Source organism: Micropterus dolomieu, linkage group LG02, assembly GCF_021292245.1.
Source record: "Micropterus dolomieu isolate WLL.071019.BEF.003 ecotype Adirondacks linkage group LG02, ASM2129224v1, whole genome shotgun sequence".
Taxonomy (NCBI): domain Eukaryota; kingdom Metazoa; phylum Chordata; class Actinopteri; order Centrarchiformes; family Centrarchidae; genus Micropterus; species Micropterus dolomieu.
Window position 1 is genome coordinate 21,943,978 of NC_060151.1, and position 19,630 is coordinate 21,963,607.

General features: G+C 39.3%; 1 protein-coding gene and 1 long non-coding RNA gene across 2 annotated transcripts in view; both read left to right on the forward strand.

Annotated features, from left to right (window-relative positions):
• The window catches only part of hs3st4 (heparan sulfate (glucosamine) 3-O-sulfotransferase 4), a 90,560-nt gene that overhangs the window by 36,223 nt on the left and 34,707 nt on the right, over positions 1–19,630 (forward strand). The window lies entirely within an intron of this gene.
• Positions 1–19,630, forward strand: part of LOC123966138 — a 42,680-nt gene that overhangs the window by 15,603 nt on the left and 7,447 nt on the right. The gene's annotated exons all lie outside the window — the stretch shown is intronic.

The following is a 19,630-nucleotide window of genomic DNA, read 5'->3' on the forward strand; positions in this document are numbered from 1 at the left end:
CCACGCATTGCAACAAAGCAAAATTACATAATTGATTGAAATGTTTAAAGTAAATATTTACAGAATCCAATATTAACAAGCTATAATATGAAAGACTTCTGTCAACTGGCAACTTGGTCCACAATGAAAAATACTTTAATGTTAATTGGATTCTTTTTAAGCATCAGTTTATGACACTGCACTTCTCTGTATGACTGTTGACTGTAGCACCAGTAATACCATTTTAGAGCTTGCAGCTGTACATCTGCCCTGCTGTTACAGGCTCTGACAGGTTTAGTGGCACAACTACATTAACGCAGTACTGAGGGAAAGAGCTGAGTCGGCCAGTCACCGGCCCCATTTTCACAGGTTGATCTTATACCGGACAAAGCCTCACACTTTGATCTGTTGAGTGAGTTCTGCCAGAATGTCTTTACTGCCTCTGACTCTTCTCCCCAGTCTGCTCTGCAGCTCAGACATGTGCTTGTTTTGAAGGGAACAAAAGAGCTAAAAGTATTGGGTTAGATACATCATTCCTAGTTAATGTACATCACTATTATAATTTAAGTAACTGCAATCATTTAATGTCTAGATTAACCTCAGCTATCACGCTCATTAGTGAAGGTGAAAAACAAGTGTTTATTAGCTCAGTTAGATCATGATTCAAGTCTCTGATTTATGGTAAGTCTTTTGTGGTGCACACTTTCAAATGTACTAAAAATGACAATTTTAACACTTAAACTTTTGTATGCAATTGTGAACCTCAATTTACATCTGTTCCTAAAGTGGTTCAAAATGATGATAATGCCTTTTCAGTAAGAGACTGTGCCAAGTATTGTGGTTAGTTAGTGATCTGAATTTCAGAGAGGCTGGCTCACTCTGTACTAAAACTTCACAAATACATCATATTCCTCTATGACTTTTACCTAATTTCAAGATATGAGACAATAAAGAAAACTATTATAATTCTTTAAGGAAACGAGTCCATCAAGGTTGGGTCAGTGATGTTTCACCAACCCCAAGTCATCTCACATGGACGCATGGTCAGGACTCTTTGGCGTCAGTTAGTAATGCACTGGGGTAAGCCCTGTAGCGTTATATTTCAATGCCACAGGTAGGTGTGTGATAGTTAATGTCCAAGTAATACGGTTCATGGGTGGACCAGAAACCGCACTCAGGAGACTGGTGTTTGTTTCCTGTGTGAAACAAAAGTCAACAATGAATGGTTTTTATTTATGTTACGTAGGTTGTGTAAGTTACACAAGTAACATTACTTAACTTACATGGGAGTGAGGTTTAGGGGGGTGAGTGTGATGGAAGCCAGCGAGGCTGTGCAGTGAGTAAACCTCACTCCCTGACACCTTAAGAGATGCACTGGCGACCAACGGTAGAGCCCATGGGTTTTAGCCTCCTTGTCAGCGTGTTCGAGTCAGGCCGTGCAGTACGTTCTCGGGAGCAGCTGGTCCCAATTGCATATTTATTGTTACTAACTTGACTGCAGATCCCTACACATCCAAAAACAATGTTAAAGGCGTACCCAGGGAATTAAAAAACGACAACAAGGGGTCTTGACCAAGCATCCATATGTGACATGTTGGGAGTGAGAATGTGTTATAGTTTCACCAGCAAACAGTGCAGGTGCTAATGAGGTGGTAGGTGCTAACTGAAGAAAATAATCTTCACACTCTGTCCTTTATCATTTTAAATGGAGTAAAATTTCATTATTGAATAATTTCTTTCAAAGGACACCACAGCTATAGAATTGCAATGCCAATTTGGTTACTGTATTACAGCAGTGAAGGTCATATATTTGGAGTAATTGTTACTCAAAGTCTGTGTAATTATATCATTGAATAGCCAATTAAAATCCTTGTTAGAGGTTGAGATATTCTTTTATTTACCATCTCTCTGTGGACTTTCTTTGCTCCTGTCATTCCTTAAAGCTTTGCAAGTGTACACTCCTCTTTGTGCACACATACACCACCACTACCACCACCACCACCACCACCACTCTCACGTCTGCTCTTGTCATGCTGGTTTAATAAGAGATAGCACAGAATTAGAGAAAAGACAATACTGGGTGTTTGCACTCCCCCATACTGGGGTAATGGCCTGGGGAAGCTGATTAAATACCATGGGAGCTTCTGTCCAACCAGCTTAATCTGGACAGTACAGTATGTGGGTGAACAATATTCCATAGTGTTCACACCACTTGCCTATACTAAAGAATGAAATTAGCCACACATCCCACATTTTTCTTTCAAGACACATTCTGTCTTTTCTTTCTGTCACAGACAGTAATTATATCAATTGCAGAAAGCTGTATGTGTTAACATCACACTTTGTTATTTAGGGAAGCGCAGCCAATAGACACCTAAAGCTACAGGAAGAATCCTCCAAATGCTTCAATGCCTAGACCTACAGTAGTATGAGCACTGAAAATCCAGTCCCCAGGTGGAACTATGAAAAAAGTGAGAAGGGATGTGTGGATCTGAAAATCCTGATAAGTAAAAAGACAGACTGAACAAATGTGAAGGGCTCAGTCAATGTATTTGACTTTCATTGTGAGGATGTGTGTAAGACAGGATTTTTATTTGTCTAGCTATGTTTCAGCACTGAAGTTAGAGATAATTTGATATGTAAAACTAGTGAGAAGGAAATAAATTCCCTTATACCAGCACAGAAAGCAAAACAACAACATAAATTGCATTCTTTTTTTAAGTCACACATTTGACATGAATGTGACACAAAAGTGTGACATTATAGGCTTCACAAATGGGCTGTCATATTGGATTTCATTGGATTTAAAGCTACTTACGTTACTGCACCCCCCAAAATATTTTAAGAGATGCACTGTCCTATTTGTCTGGCTTTAGTCAATAACAATCACGCCATATATGCACTGCCACAATGACCCCAGGGGTTCTCCAAAGATGCCACACTGTGCATGGTCTGTGATGCTATAGAAAGAGCTAGAAAGCAGCAGCTGATCCCTTCTCCTTTCAGTGCACTCAGCACGTTGGTCCCATAATGCCTTGAGTGCTTGCCTGAGCTACATGACATCACTCAGCTCTGCCACTCTCCAATTCTAGTTTCTCCTCTGATATCCAGGGTAACAAGAGTAGAATAACTGGAAGAGAAAAAGGTGGAATAAGGGTTTTGGTGAGGTAGGAGGGGTGCAGGCAAAAGCTTGCCTGGGGCAGGGCACGCCAGAAAGCACTCTCTGGTACACACTAATCTGGCCACCCACTGGTTGTGACCCATGTATTCCCTGTGTGAGCAATGTACTCCAGGACAAGCCCACCCTTCCATCACTGTCACACACTGCACTAATGAGGGCCAGAGGGCACAAGGTCAATGACTAAGCTGATTTGCCTGCTGATAAGTGATTGCCAGGAGGTGCTGCTGTGGATAGGCTGAAAATAAGTCTTCCCCACATTTTCCAGGCCAACTCTTTGTTTCCCCTCCCTTAAAGAAAGATGGTGAAAAAAACAACTGCCCACCTCAGCCTCATTCCATTTTCTCCACAGTCACATGTCCAGGGAACCAAACTAAGCACATAACAAAATCACTACTACAATTACATTTGCATTATTTAAAGAAATGGATGTTACCATCGGTCTAATCACACCCCACCCTGTTTTTTTAACCTTAAGAAGTGTTTGATGCATTCAAACTAACTCTTTATAATTCTCCGTACATTAGTCTTTGTTATTTCTGATGGCAGAATAAATGATTTGAGAGTTAAATTGCCCCTCAGTGATTTCAGCTTGCCATTCACATAGGTAAGCAATAACAGCCCCCAAAACTAATTTACATGTGATTATGCAGCTGTTACTGTAGAAAAGAGAGCATGGATGTAATCGTCTAACTTTTCGCATGTAATTACATAGCAATTTGCTTTCTGTAATCTGAGATGCTATAGCGAAGGCTGTGTGGCAGAATTAATTAAAGAAAGAGGTGTATTGTCTTGACACACACCCCTGTTCTTTGTTCACATTTCACCACTCTTCACATTTGTGTTTTTTACCTTTACACAATGCTCAGAAAGTTCTTAAGGGGCACAGCCAGGTATGACTTCTAGCTTTCCTTTTATGATGTACTGGACTCCATATTCTGTCAGAGGCAACATCTAACACTGCAGAGGATAAAAGGAGGGGGAAAAACTGTTGAGTAATTATCCTATACCTCATAGAGCTGAAAATATTTTTCTTTTTGTGTGCTATGGATAGCTCCTTATCATCATGTTTCCAGCTTATCTTGCTCTCTTTTAACTTTACCAAAAGCAGCATCAAGCTGTTGATGACTTTAATCTTCCTAAAATGAAGCACAAATTCAAGAGAAAGATGGCGCCTGGAGCATATAAAAATTCAAGCATCAGGTGGATCTTTGTAATTGTAGATACATACTTGATGCCTTTATTTTGGCAAGACATCGGATATTGGCAGTTCTTGGGAAGACTGGCAGCAACCATAATCAAGCAGGTCATCTGGTGTCAGAGGGAGAGAGCCGAGCCCAGAATCTGTCTGTCCATCAGGGAGCATGACAGCCATCCCAGGATATGTCACTGTACCTACACTACCGCCATACATGTGCATAAATGAAAAGGTTTTTTTAATTAGTTGGTGCCTCCTTGAAATTTATTCAATTTTCAGACCGCTTAGTGTCATTAGAAGGTGGTTAAATAATGCATCATGTACACAGAGAAGAGTAGGTTTTTGTGCTCCCACTCAGAGGATTTGCCAAAATCTCTGAAATATTTAACAGTTTGCTCAGAAGCTTTTACATCAGAATGGTTTTAGCCTACTTCATAGGAAACTCATGGAGACAACAGATTTAGTAGTTACCTGTTTATGAATGGGCTTTCTGCTTGGTGGGGTGCTATAAAGGAACATTAATAGAGTGAGTAATGTAATGAAAAATCCCACACAGCTATAATCATCCAGACTTATTTTTGTCATAGACACTTCTACAGTGCAGAGAATGTGCAATAAAAGTTGTATACTCATTTTGGATGTATTCTGAGATAACTGCACTTGATTTATTCTAACAGGAGGATGGCGACAACATATGCCTTTGCAGGTGGTGTTTGTTATGAACCCAACAGCAAATCTAACTAATCCATTAAAACTTCTCTTGATTTTGTCAGTATTTAATAAACACATATAAAAACATATTGTAGATGGAGCTGAGAAAATAAACACCAGCAATAAAAATATTAGTTTTTTATGCTTTTCAGATTCTGTTTCCCTGCCATGTTGGAATATGTTCAAGATATAATTTTTCAAAATCTGAAAGGACACACTAGATTTTGGATATGTATTACAATATATTATATTTGTTCTTGCTAAGTCTGTTGAAAAATGGATCTTTAAAATCCAATGATTTCAGAGTTTTCACATTTTTTACAGCCCAACAATCTTCAAAATCATCAAATTCATATTTAGCTGTAAATGTATTATTAAACTAGAAACATGTGTCTTGTGTATCAGACAATTAATAAATAAATAGACCAAGACCTATAATGGAGAAAGTCAGTATACTTTAAAACTACTAAACTAACAAAGTATGTATGAATTAGTACCACCTGTGTAGACAAAAAGAGGTTTGACTCGTGTGGGTGTTTGTGCAAATTTCCTCTGAAACCTGGCACTCGGTTCCCAACTTTAGATAACAAAGTTTTCTTGGATTTAGGAACTGCACCTACACTGAAGGTGCAGGACAGACTTTAACACAAGGCTGAGGGATCTAAATAATGCTAGAATTAAAAGTGCTATAATGTTTGTGTGTGTGTGTGTGTGTGTTGTTAGCCCATGAATGATGCATGTACATGTAGAGCTACAGCGGCTTTCTAATAGTGGCCCTATGTTGCCACGCTCTCAGGACTAGAATATGGAAAGAAATAATGGCAGCGGTGTAACCGTGTTGACATATTGGAGTGAGTGATCCGCAACAAATCTCCATTAATGGTGTGTTGTGTTTCATGCAAGTCTGCTGTATTCTACCAGCCTAAGACAGGTCATCCCAGCCATGCCAAAAGAGGTGATGCTTCACAAAGCTGCACAAATCAGCTTTACATTTCACTCTGCATGAATAAAAAAAGGGGGTTTCCGGTTGGTAAGTGGCTGAGTTACCATGATGGAAATTCAAGTAATACTTCCACTTGCATGAGCACAACAACACCGTTATTGTTTCATGTTTCATGTCACATTGCCATGATGGTGAATTGGTGTTCTGCTGGTGCAAAGTCTACACTGTGCATCCCACCTGCAGAGTGTTTGGTAATCAGTGCTTAGGACTGCAGGAGTGGTAACTATTAAATGGAGTTCAGTAGATAACAAAACGTCATCCTGTTCTTACCTCTCAAGGAATATACAGTTAATGTGGATATGACCTTAAGAATTTGTTTTTTAGCGATGACTGGCCACATTGTCACAAACACCTTCATTGCTATAAGACTGCAAAAAGCTCTCCAAAAGTAGACAACATGAGAGAATAGTGGTTAAATGTTTGGTCATCAGTCCCAAACTGTGGTATTGGGGCCCATTTCTCCAAATTTGCTACAGGCAAGTTACAATTTGCAAAATGAAATGTGACATACAACAAACTTGCATGGCTGCTGTTATTGCACAATGTACAGTATAGGCTCTTCTAGATGTGTCCTGCTTTTTAGCCATGGCTCTCACCAACCCATTCTCACTCCCAAGTCATTACATATGGACGCATGTTCAAGACACTTTGGTGTCGGGTTGTAACGCTGTGGGAAGCCCCTTAGTGTCATGGTTCAACACACTGAAGGAAGCCCTGTAGTGTCATTTATGAACACTAAAAGCAGGTGTATAGTAAATAACAGAAAAGTCCAAGTAAGGATGTGGTTGTGGTGGACTGTTGGATGGGTGGGCCAGAAACTGAACTTTCGTCCAGGAGACTGCATTTGGAAGAAAAAGTCGAACAAATTGAGGTTACATACAGTGAGGAAAATAAGTATTTGAACACCCTGCTATTTTGCAAGTTCTCCCACTTGAAATCATGGAGGGGTCTAAAATTGTCATCGTAGGTGCATGTCCACTGTGAGAGACATAATCTAAAAGAAAAAAATCCAGAAATCACAATGTATGATTTTTTAACTATTTATTTGTATGATACAGCTGCAAATAAGTATTTGAACACCTGAGAAAATCAATGTTAATATTTGGTACAGTAGCCTTTGTTTGCAATTACAGTGGTCAAACGTTTCCTGTAGTTTTTCACCAGGTTTGCACACACTGCAGGAGGGATTTTGGCCCACTCCTCCACACAGATCTTCTCTAGATCAGTCAGGTTTCTGGGCTGTCGCTGAGAAACACGGAGTTTGAGCTCCCTCCAAAGATTCTCTATTGGGTTTAGGTCTGGAGACTGGCTAGGCCACGCCAGAACCTTGATATGCTTCTTACAGAGCCGCTCCGTGGTTATCCTGCCTGTGTGTTTCGGGTCATTCACCTCTCCTTAATACAGTGCAGTCGCCCTGTCCCATGTGCAGAAAAACACCCCCAAAGCATGATGCTACCACCCCCATGCTTCACAGTAGGGATGGTATTCTTGGGATTGTACTCATCATTCTTCTTCCTCCAAACACGGTTAGTGGAATTATGACCAAAAAGTTCTATTTTGGTCTCATCTGACCACATGACTTTCTCCCATGACTCCTCTGGATCATCCAAATGGTCATTGGCAAACTGAAGACGGGCCTTGACATGTGCTGGTTTAAGCAGGGGAACCTTCCGTGCCATGCGTGATTTCAAACCATGACGTCTTAGTGTATTACCAACAGTAACCTTGGAAACGGTGGTCCCAGCTCTTTTCAGGTCATTGACCAGCTCCTCCCGTGTAGTTCTGGGCTGATTTCTCACCTTTCTTAGGATCATTGAGACTCTTGCATGGAGCCCCAGTCCGAGGGAGATTGACAGTCATGTTTAGCTTCTTCCATTTTCTAATGATTGCTCCAACAGTGGACCTTTTTTCACCAAGCTGCTTGGCAATTTCCCCGTAGCCCTTTCCAGCCTTGTGGAGGTGTACAATTTTGTCTCTAGTGTCTTTGGACAGCTCTTTGGTCTTGGCCATGTTAGTAGTTGGATTCTTACTGATTGTATGGGGTGGACAGGTGTCTTTATGCAGCTAACGACCTCAAACAGGTGCATCTAATTTAGGATAATAAATGGAGGTGGACATTTTGAAGGCAGACTAACAGGTCTTTGAGAGTCAGAATTCTAGCTGATAGACAGGTGTTCAAATACTTATTTGCAGCTGTATCATACAAATAAATAGTTAAAAAATCATACATGATACGTGATTTCTGGATTTTTTTTTTATGATTATGTCTCTCACAGTGGACATGCACCTACGATGACAATTTCAGACCCCTCCATGATTTCTAAGTGGGAGAACTTGCAAAATAGCAGGGTGTTCAAATACTTATTTTCCTCACTGTAAGTGACATAAGCTATGTAAGTTACGTAAAAAGCATTACTTAACTTACATAAGTTATGTCATGTAAGTAACTTACTTATTTAACCCAAACCCTGTTGTTTTCTTAAACCTAACTAAGTAGATTTGGTGACTAAACCTAACCAAATTTCAATTTTAAATAGGCCTAGTAAAAAAAAATCAATATGTGGCGGTCAGCGTTGATATTGTGGCGGGCTGCCACAAATAAATGAACATGTGGGAAACACTGTAACATGACCAGATGTTGCATTGTTGTTATGTATGTATAGACAACTAAAGCTGAAACAATTAGTTGATTAATCAATTAGTAGTGTGACAGAAAATTTATCAGCAACTATTTTGATATTTCTATTATCTTTTCAGCAATTCTCTGATTCCAGCGGTTCAAATCTAATGAGTTGCTGCTTTTCTTTGTCATATAGAATAGTAAACTGGGTAGACATTTGTAGATTAATCAGTTCATTGAGAAAATATTCGGCAGAGGAATCAATAATGAAAATAACCAGCAGCACAACAGACTGAAGAAAATGTATAATCATAATGATAAAGAGGCAACATCTGATATGATAATACACTTCTTTTTACATCAATTTCCAAGTGGATGTTTATCCACAATGGACACTGCAGATGTCCCTATCTCTGTGAAGTGTAGGCTGATTCCAGGTGTATGTTTATTATGTCTGCATAATAAGATTTGACTGAGTTATGACTCAAAAAACTGAGTGAAAAAGAGGGGTGCAAAGGGAGTAAGCACGCTATTTTTTTTCACCTTCTCCATGTGCCCCCAACGCACTGGTGCCCTAGGCAATTTCACTTATACCAGGATCCACCATTGGGTCTTCAAACTGAGACACCTATGAATATGAAAGCCTGCCTTCTAGATTATACTTGATTTGTGCCATTTGTCCTCTGGGAGAAGAATGATTCACACATTATATTTTCTTGAAGAGCTTCAGATAAATCATGATAATGAGAATAATGTCAGCATATGAGAATAACATGTAATAATATTCCTTTTCAGGCATTCAGGCACAATAAGGCATAAAGGAAGATTTCTTCCATGTACCACTCCCAGTATCATGAAAAACTCAGCTTCTTAGCAGATTATTTATCTTACTGGTTTTAATTGAAAGCATTGGTATTTTCCAATTGTAAACTCTAATTGTTAACATGAGGGAAGATAACATGAAGCTCCAGGTAGCAGCTTGGTTTAGATCCAGTTACTTGGTGTGTGAAAAGAATTCTCTGCTTCCATGCATACAAATAAAAGCAACACAGGACATTATCCAGCCAAAGGTCCAAAATACTAATTACCTGCTGTTTACTAGGCTTTGAACACCCCACCTTTCTAAGGACAATCAATAATTACATACAAAGGCAGAGGGAATGAATTCACCCTGATAACCATTAGCATGAAACTGGATGAAGTTCATTAGCAATTCTGCGGGCATAGTGTCTAATATCCAATATCGGAGACAACTAGCTCTGTTATCCCTTTGTCTTTTGTTTTCGTTCTGTGTAGAAAGCACAAAGGTTGGTACTCTGTGACAATTCATTACAGCTTTACTCAACATGCAGTCTTATAGATTGCCTCAAAACAGCAAGAGCTGCTTTTGATACATATTTATGCTGTTTGTTTGCACATGCTGTCTCTAAATGCTGCAACTTGGACCTAAAATGACATGCTTTCTTCAGCAGTCACTTTTGAACAGCTTGGATAAAATACCAAATGTGGAGGTGAAAATGACAGAAGAAAACTAATAATTATCACAGTGTAAGGTGAAACTGGTTATTTCTGTACTCCACAATTATCCGGATGGCTTGAGTGTGTCAGTATTATCTTTTCATATGTGATAATTTCCACAATAACCACCCTTTTCCATCCCTGTCAGAGTGTCTTCAAATACATTTGCAGTAATTTAAATGGATTCTGATGTACTAACCAGGTATGTTTCACATATACAATATGGAGGGAATAGGGCTGAGCACAGGCTTTCACCCTAATTTGTTAATAGTTTATTAGTTGTGAGCATCTGTTGTGTGGTGAAGAAATGCAAGGTGGATTAAGAGAAGAAGGATTATTTAAATTTGTTAAACCACAAATCCTATGTCTCAGCAGGAATACTGTGTAGTTTCTTATGCCTCAACGTGTTATTGTGTGTCACACAAGCCGGCACTTGCTGCATGCACTAACATTACACTGCATGACTGGCTCCCTGTGGCAGTGCACAAGAGAGCGCCTCTCAAGCAGGGATGGATGGCACAAAGGGGCAGTGCATGCAGAAAATAAATAAATGACAAGATATGTTAAAAATTAACTATCCCTGCTTTCCCCTGAAATGACCAAGTTCCTTGAACAACCACTAAAGCTTTTAATAGGCAACATAGGCCTGTGCTCAGGGTCATTGTTTATTTGAGCCTCACTTGCTCTTCGCCAGCCGTAACGTACCAACACAGTCTCACTCCCTACTCGTCAAATGTCTGACGCATGGTCAAGGCCCTTTGTCGTCGCTTTTTAAAGACTTGGGTAGCCCTTTTGCATCAATTATTGACGTTTAGGGATCCACAGTCAAGTTAGCAATGCTTAGCAACAATAAATATGCAATATCCGGTTACACTTTCAAGATAAAACGTAACGTTTTGATACATTGCCATGTTGAAATGCGCATAATTAAAGTCGTGAAACGTTGCAGTTTCGTTAGGTTTAGGCACAGAAAGTACTTGGTTGGGTTTAGGCAACTAACTACTTGGTTAAGGTTAGGAAAAGATCATGGTTTGGGTTAAAATAGCTATGTATGTCAATTAAGACTTAAGTTAACTAACGTTAATGTCAATTTACCTCACTCGCCTAAATAAAAACATTTAATGTTTTGTTTCGCACGGGACACAAACCCTGTTCTCCTGCTTCAAGGTCCGGGTTCTGGCCCTCTATCCACCCCAATCACCTCCTTACTTCGTCTTTTCTCTTAAATATCATACTTGCCTTTACCATCAAAAACTGACACAACAGGGCTTCCCTCAATACGTCGAACTATGACGTCAAAGGGATCCCTAGTGCGTCACAAACTGACAATTATGGCTCTTGACTAAGCGTCCATATGTGACGACTTGGGAGTGAGACCAGGTTGAACGTACCTTAGCTGTGTGACACCTTCTTTTCTCATCTTAAGTAGACTATGTTATTCTCTATAAACCTAGACCTTAAGCATTAATTTACAATTCAGCTTTCTTGGTTATTGCATGTGTGCTGTATTATTTTTACAGCGTGCGCACTGAACCCCAATTTGTACCCGTATAACCCACTGCAGTCATTTAATTAGTTTGTGGAGTTACATTTGCATTTATTGAATATTTATATTGAATTGCATCCTATTAAATCTTGTCAAATATCTGATCAATGAAAGTAATTTTATGCTACACAACATTTATCTTTTTTTAGATTTAACTGAACAAAGACAAATGGTAGCTATTGGTCTAAAAGTAAAAGAAAACAAAAAACAAATACGTAATGAATTAGAGTTTAAACATAGCATACAAAACAAAGCATACTGATGTGTTCAAAGTCCAAGTTTTTTATTTAAAAAAGTGAAATATTTACCTGTTATTAAATAGGTGACTAGATAGATTTAGTTTGGATCAGCCTCAGATGGAACAAAACAGGGGCATTCACATACTTATCCTCTATTCTCTACATATAGTACATTCACTGCTGTCTAAAGGGATAAAGACATTTGCTCTACTTAGTAAATGCTTGGCTGGTTTTCCTTCCTCGCTCTCTTTTTTAAATGCCTCTTACTTCCAGTGAGCCTATTGGAAACCACAGTCCATGTAAAGTGTTAAATGTAGAGAACGTTCACGCACATCACATGTCAGGAGCAGAGTGAGGAATCTTAATTTATCACAGGAAAGACCTTTTCACCTCCTTATCAGCCCACTGGAGGACTGTTTAAAAACTGATAATTTATAACATGAAATTTAAGGAGAATATAAGTCTTTCATGCCTGGTAAATGTTACTTTTATGTTCAGATATTTCTTAGACAAGATAAAGTCTTCAAAGTCACTCACTGCCTCATACATTTGTGCTGTTCAGTCCTAGTTAGCAACCAGGCAGTTTAAATACTCTAGAGGAAAATTGTAAGTACCAGCATTTGAACACCAATGGCACCACTCAGTGCACAATTTAGTCGCAGACCCTTTACTCAAGGATTTTTCCCCGTATCTAATGACAGACCTGTGGAATGTATCAATGAGCTTTTAAACTAAACGTCATAACAAACATGCAGAGGTCCTTTTAACATGTAGTTAAAAAATATGTTTGAAAGATATTTGAGTTACAGCACAAGGTACAGTCTCATGTTGATGAAAAGCAACTGGATGAAAAAAAAAATAGCAAGGTCAACAACAAGAACAGTGAGATAATCAGTGATCATGGTGGTGTGCTGAAGAAATTTGCTGTATGAAAAATGTTTACCAAATGAAAGTACATTTTAATGAGCTTCAATAAGTAACACTGAAGATTTTTTACAGGACATACATAAACCTGATTGAGTAACATTTTGCATGTAAACCTAGATAATAAATTCCTACCAGAAACATATTTCACTTAACAGATGTCCATCTTTCCCCTCAAAGGCTGTTTTCCTAGTTCTAGTTCTGCTTTTGACTTTAAAAGTGAAAAACATAATTTACTATGTGCCGGGGGAAGCCTTGCTTCACTCTAGTAAACCTGTGTCTTTCAAGTTCTCTTCTTTGCAGTCTCTGCAGTAAATCAAATGAGCACACTTCTCTTTTTCTCCTCTCCTGAGACATATTTTGTTTCAGTTTTCTGAAAATCACACAGTTTAGTCAGGGTTTGAGGGTGTTGTTTACTGCAGCAGAAACACTGCTTGGGAGGAAATCTGTCATGAAACAAATATACACTTTTTAAACCGAAGTTTGAAACTAAATGGGCTTATATTTTGCTTTGTATTTTGTAAAAACACCACTGTGTCATCCCAGCTACCGATGTTTGAATTGCTCTGGGTGCTCTGGGTGTTATCGTTAATGGTGGTATGTGATGATCACAGATAACCTATGAGCGTGCTTGTCTGGTTGCATACTAGATGAGAGACAAAGAGTGTCTCAAGAACAGAGGGGATGTTAAAGTGCTCAGCACAACGTTCCACTGTCACTATCTCAAGAGAGACTTACCGCAAGTGGACAAGAACAGAGTGCAGAAAACATCTCAGAAAAAGGAGAGATAACATTGATCAAGGAGAAAAATAGGATCCTCTTTCAGAGTCGTTCATCATCACCTCGCTGTGCTACTTAAAATCCAGACGGCTCTAAAGGATACGTAACACTGATTACTATTTAGAATAACCGTTTTTGAAACCTGCTTTCTCTATGAAACCAGAATAATTAAATGATTGTATCTGTCTATCTCAAAATCTCTTTCATTTCTCCATTACAGCAGAGTGACTAAAGTAACAAGAATAATGGAAACACACTTGGGGAATACAGAATCAAAACGCAAGGCGTCCTGGTGGACTAGTGGTTAAGATGCTTTCTATATAAACGTGAATGTGTTGGGTTCGATTAGCCGTGGAACTTTTGTTGCATGTGTTTCACCCCCTCCCTTTTTTCCTGTCTGTATCTGGACTGTCTATCAAAAAAGGCAAAAAGCCACTATGTATTGGTGTATTTGAGATGACACTGAGACTACATAAATATTGTTTACTAGATTGTTTTCATGGTACTCTAGCATTTAAGTGACAAATGATGACCTTTGGGTTGAATCTTGTCCTGAAAAGTGTCTTACTCATTGAGAATGGACAAATGAGCACAAAACAATAAAAGTATTTTTTAAGAATAATAAGGCAAAGCTCAAAATGTGTGACTTAATATATTTTGTACACAGGAAGTGGCTTATTGTACCTCAAAAAATCTAAGCATAACCCATTTATATATATATATATATATATATATATATATATATATAGAGAGAGAGAGAGAGAGAGAGAGAGAGAGAGAGAGAGAGAGAGTTCATGGATTTGAAGGCAATGTTGTCAAGCTTAAAGGAAATGTAAAACCTATGTAGTTTGGTTTGTGCATCCATGTTGCATATTAAGGATTACAAACAATACATATCTTGAATGTAGGTGTAAGAACATTTGTACCCTTAAACCGTCAAAACTGTAATGCTTCCGTCAAGTGAAGTCCTGTGACCTCATTAATTACTTGAGCACATATCAATAGAAATGCTCTTCCATTACTAACAAAAACATAAAGAAACACCAGTCATGACCTTAAATGTTACCATGCCATTAAGCATACTGTGGATCAGACAGGAGCTTTGAGCAGACCTTAGCTTTTAGCGCCTTTTCACCCCAGGCATATTGCTTACAAAGTCCCTGTCTTATTCAAGGGTTATTTTCAGCCATTCTGAGAGGAAAAGTCTTCTGTAAAAATCTTCCCCAACAACTAAAATAGCACAATAAATAAGTAAAACCACATACTGGTTTGCGGTTTACCCCCCAGTCTAAAGTAAAACCACTGTTCTACATTCTCACTTTGGGAACATCTCTTTGACGGCGGTGTTTACTTTAAGACATGCTTTAAGCAGCAGCTAAAATTGTTTACTTTCTCAGTTCTATTCAGTGTTTATCCATTCAGTCTCCCTCTCCCACCAGGATTAGCTGGAAATCTATGTGCTAGTTTAGAGAGGGGTTAGCCCTACTTGACAGTTTTTCCGATCTCTCTAAAATGACAAATGCCATCAAAGAATCTGGAGGCTATGTAATACTGGCTTGCAGTTTCCCAGGTAATTAAAAAGGGAGGGCAGCTACCTCCCTAATGTCAAAGGGATTTCGTTATCAGCTTTGCAAGGTGCTGTGAAATAAGTCTCTGTGCACCACAGTCTTAACCATTCATATCTCCCTCCTCAGATTCTGGCTCGAGTTGCAGTTTTAGACAAGGTTGCCATCCCAGGCCCATGACTCGATCATTAGAAGGTCAGAGGCACACAGAAAGAGACAGATTGTGCAGCCACCTCTCAACAGGACTCATCTCATCTCGTTTACAGCACAGTGGGTTGCTTTCACAGAACTATGTCCAGGAATGTGACATGGCTAACGCTGACAACTTGAAAAGTACATAAAACGCAGCGAGTGCCGGCGTTCTGTCCAGCCCAGCACAAAAAGATTTGTTCTGAGATGCAGATTTTTCGTTAACTACAGTCACACCTTGCAATTTTGACAATGTGTTGTCACATGGTGGAGTATTGCTCCCAACACCTTTGGTCTAATGATGCCGTTGATGAGAGCTTGATGTTGCACTATTTATCATCCACTGAATGCAAGCACTCTACATATAGTTCAAACAATATATGCAGAGAGCTGGTGCGGAAATGGGTGATGAAAAAACTCTCAACGTGCAGTTTCATAGCCAAACATAGAGCATATGTTTCAGATATCTATAAATTCTTTTGTCAGTTTTGCTCAATAAAGATGAAATCAGCAGTGTATCTGTAATATAAAACCCATGCAAGTTCCACGTAAAGAGTTTGTTCTCCCAAATAAAATAAAACACTTCAAATTACCCAAAACATATTTTCTCATTTGTGGTATCTAGTCATGCACGTAGTTGCAGATAGCCAACACAAAGTGAATGGAGAAAGAAAGAGTTTTATGAAAACTCTTCACAATAAGGTACTTCAATTTTAAATATGTTGTTTTTTTATTTGGGTTCAACCCTTTAAGTTAAACAGTGGTATGAGGAAGACATACTTGATGTATTTCAAATGCACACTTGACACAATGTTCAACGATCTGGATGCTGTGTCAAGTGTGTGGGGGAGTTTTCTGTAATGTCACATGGCAGGACAAAAGTTCATCAGCTCCAAATCTCAGTAACTGTTTGATATTCCAACTCCATGCTGGATCAAAAATATTATCAAGTATTTCCCTGACACTTTCATCTGAAGGGTGGACACCGGAGGTAAAAAGGTCTTCCCGGCATATCAGACTCTATTTGTGGAGGCAAAGCTGTGATTCAGACTCTGTCAAAAAAAACATGCAGTAAGCTTCAACCCTCTCATTGCACGTCACATATTGCCTTCCCAAATCAAGCACTTATTTACACACATGCTGCTCACTACCAAGAATACCCTGGCACTTAGTAATAACTTGTAACATCTCCAGCAATGGCTTTCTCACCCAACCAACTTCTTAGTGATGGTTGTGGTTGTTGTAATTTACAACACAGGTTTCTGGATATTAGTTATGCTAAACGTGAGTCTGTATGAAGCCTACACATAACACTGTACTGTGTTACATGGTAACTGGCCCCAATGCCAAAGCTCAGTGTCATCCTCAGAAGTGCTACATCACCAGAGAAAGTGAAAAACAAAACAAAAACAGTGCTGTCTTCATCTACACCTTTGGGGAGTAATTAAACCCACTGCATATGAAGCGACTATTTTTAGTATTTAATATATCAGTTGTACACTGCAAAGCACTTCTCCTTCTGGCTAAATTGATGTTTAAATAAAATTATTGTCTGGTGTTTTGCAGACAATTAAGGAATTTTTTTCTATCCTTTGTTTCCCATCAATTTTTCATACTTCTGTCCTATAGCCTGCTTCAAACCAGGGTGGGGAATTAGCCACTTTCTTAGATCAGCCTTACACAAACTGTCGAAAATGAGTAACCCACTTAAGGTTTCAGAAATAAGAGGTTTCAGAGATATAGATGGGAAACCTCTTCTCTATACAGTTTCTACTCTGCAATCCCTGCTTTTTCCTCCACTGACTCGCTCTCTAATATTTTTTTCTCTTGCTTTTAGTCTTATATGACAAACCCCTTTTCTGCCCCTCAGTCTCTCCCCGCTTATAATGCTTTTAAACATTGATAGCGCCTGCAGAGGGTATGGATGCCCACTTGGAAGGAGAGATGGTGACCCCAGGTGATTTTGAACACCTGGCTCTCAGAGGAGAAGCACGAGGAGCGGCTCCATAGATTCTACTTTGCTTTTAGACAGACAGCAGACCCACTTTCTCCGACTGCTGATTAATTCTTTTTCTTCTCACCAGTCCCACATGTGCCTTTGATCACGGTGTCTATTTTTACAGTCTTTCATTGTCACCAAGAAGTAAAACTAATAGAGCACATAAAGAGACCAGTATTTTGCAGTATGGAAATCTGGAGGAAAAGTGTATCTCAGGCTTATCTCAGATGTTTGACACCAGGCCTGTAAATTAGTGATAGTATTTTCATCTGCATTTCCTGTGCCTGACTGCCTTCAGCACTTGTTTGAAGCTGAACAGACAACGCATCACAGTGTAATGAAAAAGACAGGCAAACACAGCACACAGCTTAGTTAGGATTTCCATCATAGTCACAGCACATTTAGAAATCACGGTGTTGCACCTTGGCACGCAGTTTTCTGCTGATTGCCGATTGTATGTATCTGGCACATAACCATATGCCTCTGCATGCTGTAATGTTTGGTAAAGACTGCAATGACTCTTTGTTTTCCAAAACCTAATGCAGCTTCATATTTCCAAGGATGCATTTAGTCATACCTCATTTGGTTTGAGGACACTTAACATGCTCAATTAGTCTGCTTTTTTGCTGTCATTCATTTTAATAATGATTATTGTCTGCTTCATTCTCAAATTAAATAATTATGGCTTACACAGCACAACCTTTCTCAGACCGATGATCGGAACCGGTGATCTCCCCTGCAGAATATTTTCCAATGGACTGTGGTAGCGGCACATTACAACTGTCTCCCCACACATGTGCTGACAAACAGTGATTTAGATGTCAAAACCAGCTCTGTTCACTACACTGCTGTGCTAAACCAGCGTAGGCATATTGGAGTGGTCAAGCATGGCATTAGTTTCCCAAATTCCCTGAATTTGTTGGGTTTTAAAGGATTACCAGGGACAACAGCTCAGTGCTGCTCTAAAATTTCCAGATTTGTAATGATAGATATTTACAGCCCTTTCTAAATCTGTAGCTGCATTTTAATAGCTGTTAATCTATTCAGGTTATGTATCAGTGGCAAACCCCCACTCCTAAGAAATGTTTAGCCGTGCCCTGAAAATAAAATATGTGATTGTCAGACAAACCTTGTTGTAAAAGAGGAAGGAAAGCCATTGTCTGTAATATGTCTTCTGCTATCTGTCTAGACAAAAATAACATCTAAGATTAATAAAAGAGTACCCTCACAGTAACCAGTGATTTTGGCTAAAAAGGGTAAGCCATAATTTCATGACTCAGCTGTATGACACATGCTTTTATGGAGAGACATGATTATATCCATAGTAATTCAACTTTGGAGGAAATGATAGTGTTTCATTTTTGGCCACTGAAATTAAATTTACACTGAACAAAAGTGAGCACTTCTCCTTTGCCAAGATAATCCATCCACCTCACAGATGTGGCATATCAAGATGCTGATCAGACAGCATGGGTATTGCACAGGTGTGCCTTAGGCTGGCCACAATAAAAGGCCACTCGAAAATGTACAGTTTCACTGTATTGGGGAGGTCCAGGGAAGGGGTGTCCGGAAAGCAGTCAGTACCTGGTGTGACCACCATTTGCTTCACGCAGTGCAACACATCTCCTTCACATAGAGTTGATCAGGTAGTTGATTGTGGCCTGTGGAATGTTGGTCCACTCCTCTTCAATGGCTATGAGAAGTTGCAGCCAATGAGGATGACGAGCATGCAGATGGCCTTTTATTGTGGCCAGCCTTAAGCAAATGATACATGGGGCAACTTTTTGAGCAATGTTGCTGGGCAATCGTGCTGGTGGCAAGTCCGACTATGTTTTGAACGGATAGTAGCGGTGCGGGGAGGGTGGCAGAGTGGCGGGAGAAGGGGATTACGGTAGTAATCTTTACTCATTACCATTGACAGCAACATTGCCCAGCACCATTGCTCTAAAGGTTGCTCCGTGTAACATCAGCTTTAGGCACACCTGTGCAATACCCATGCTGTCTGATCAGCATCTTGATATATTATCTCGGCAAAGGAGAAGTGCTCACTAACACAGTGTGAACAATATTTGTGAGAAATAGGCCTTTTGTGTACATAGAGAAAGTCTTAGATCTTCTCTAGTTCAGCTCATGAGGAATGGGGGCAAAAAAAAAGGGTTGCATTTATAATTTTGTTCAGTG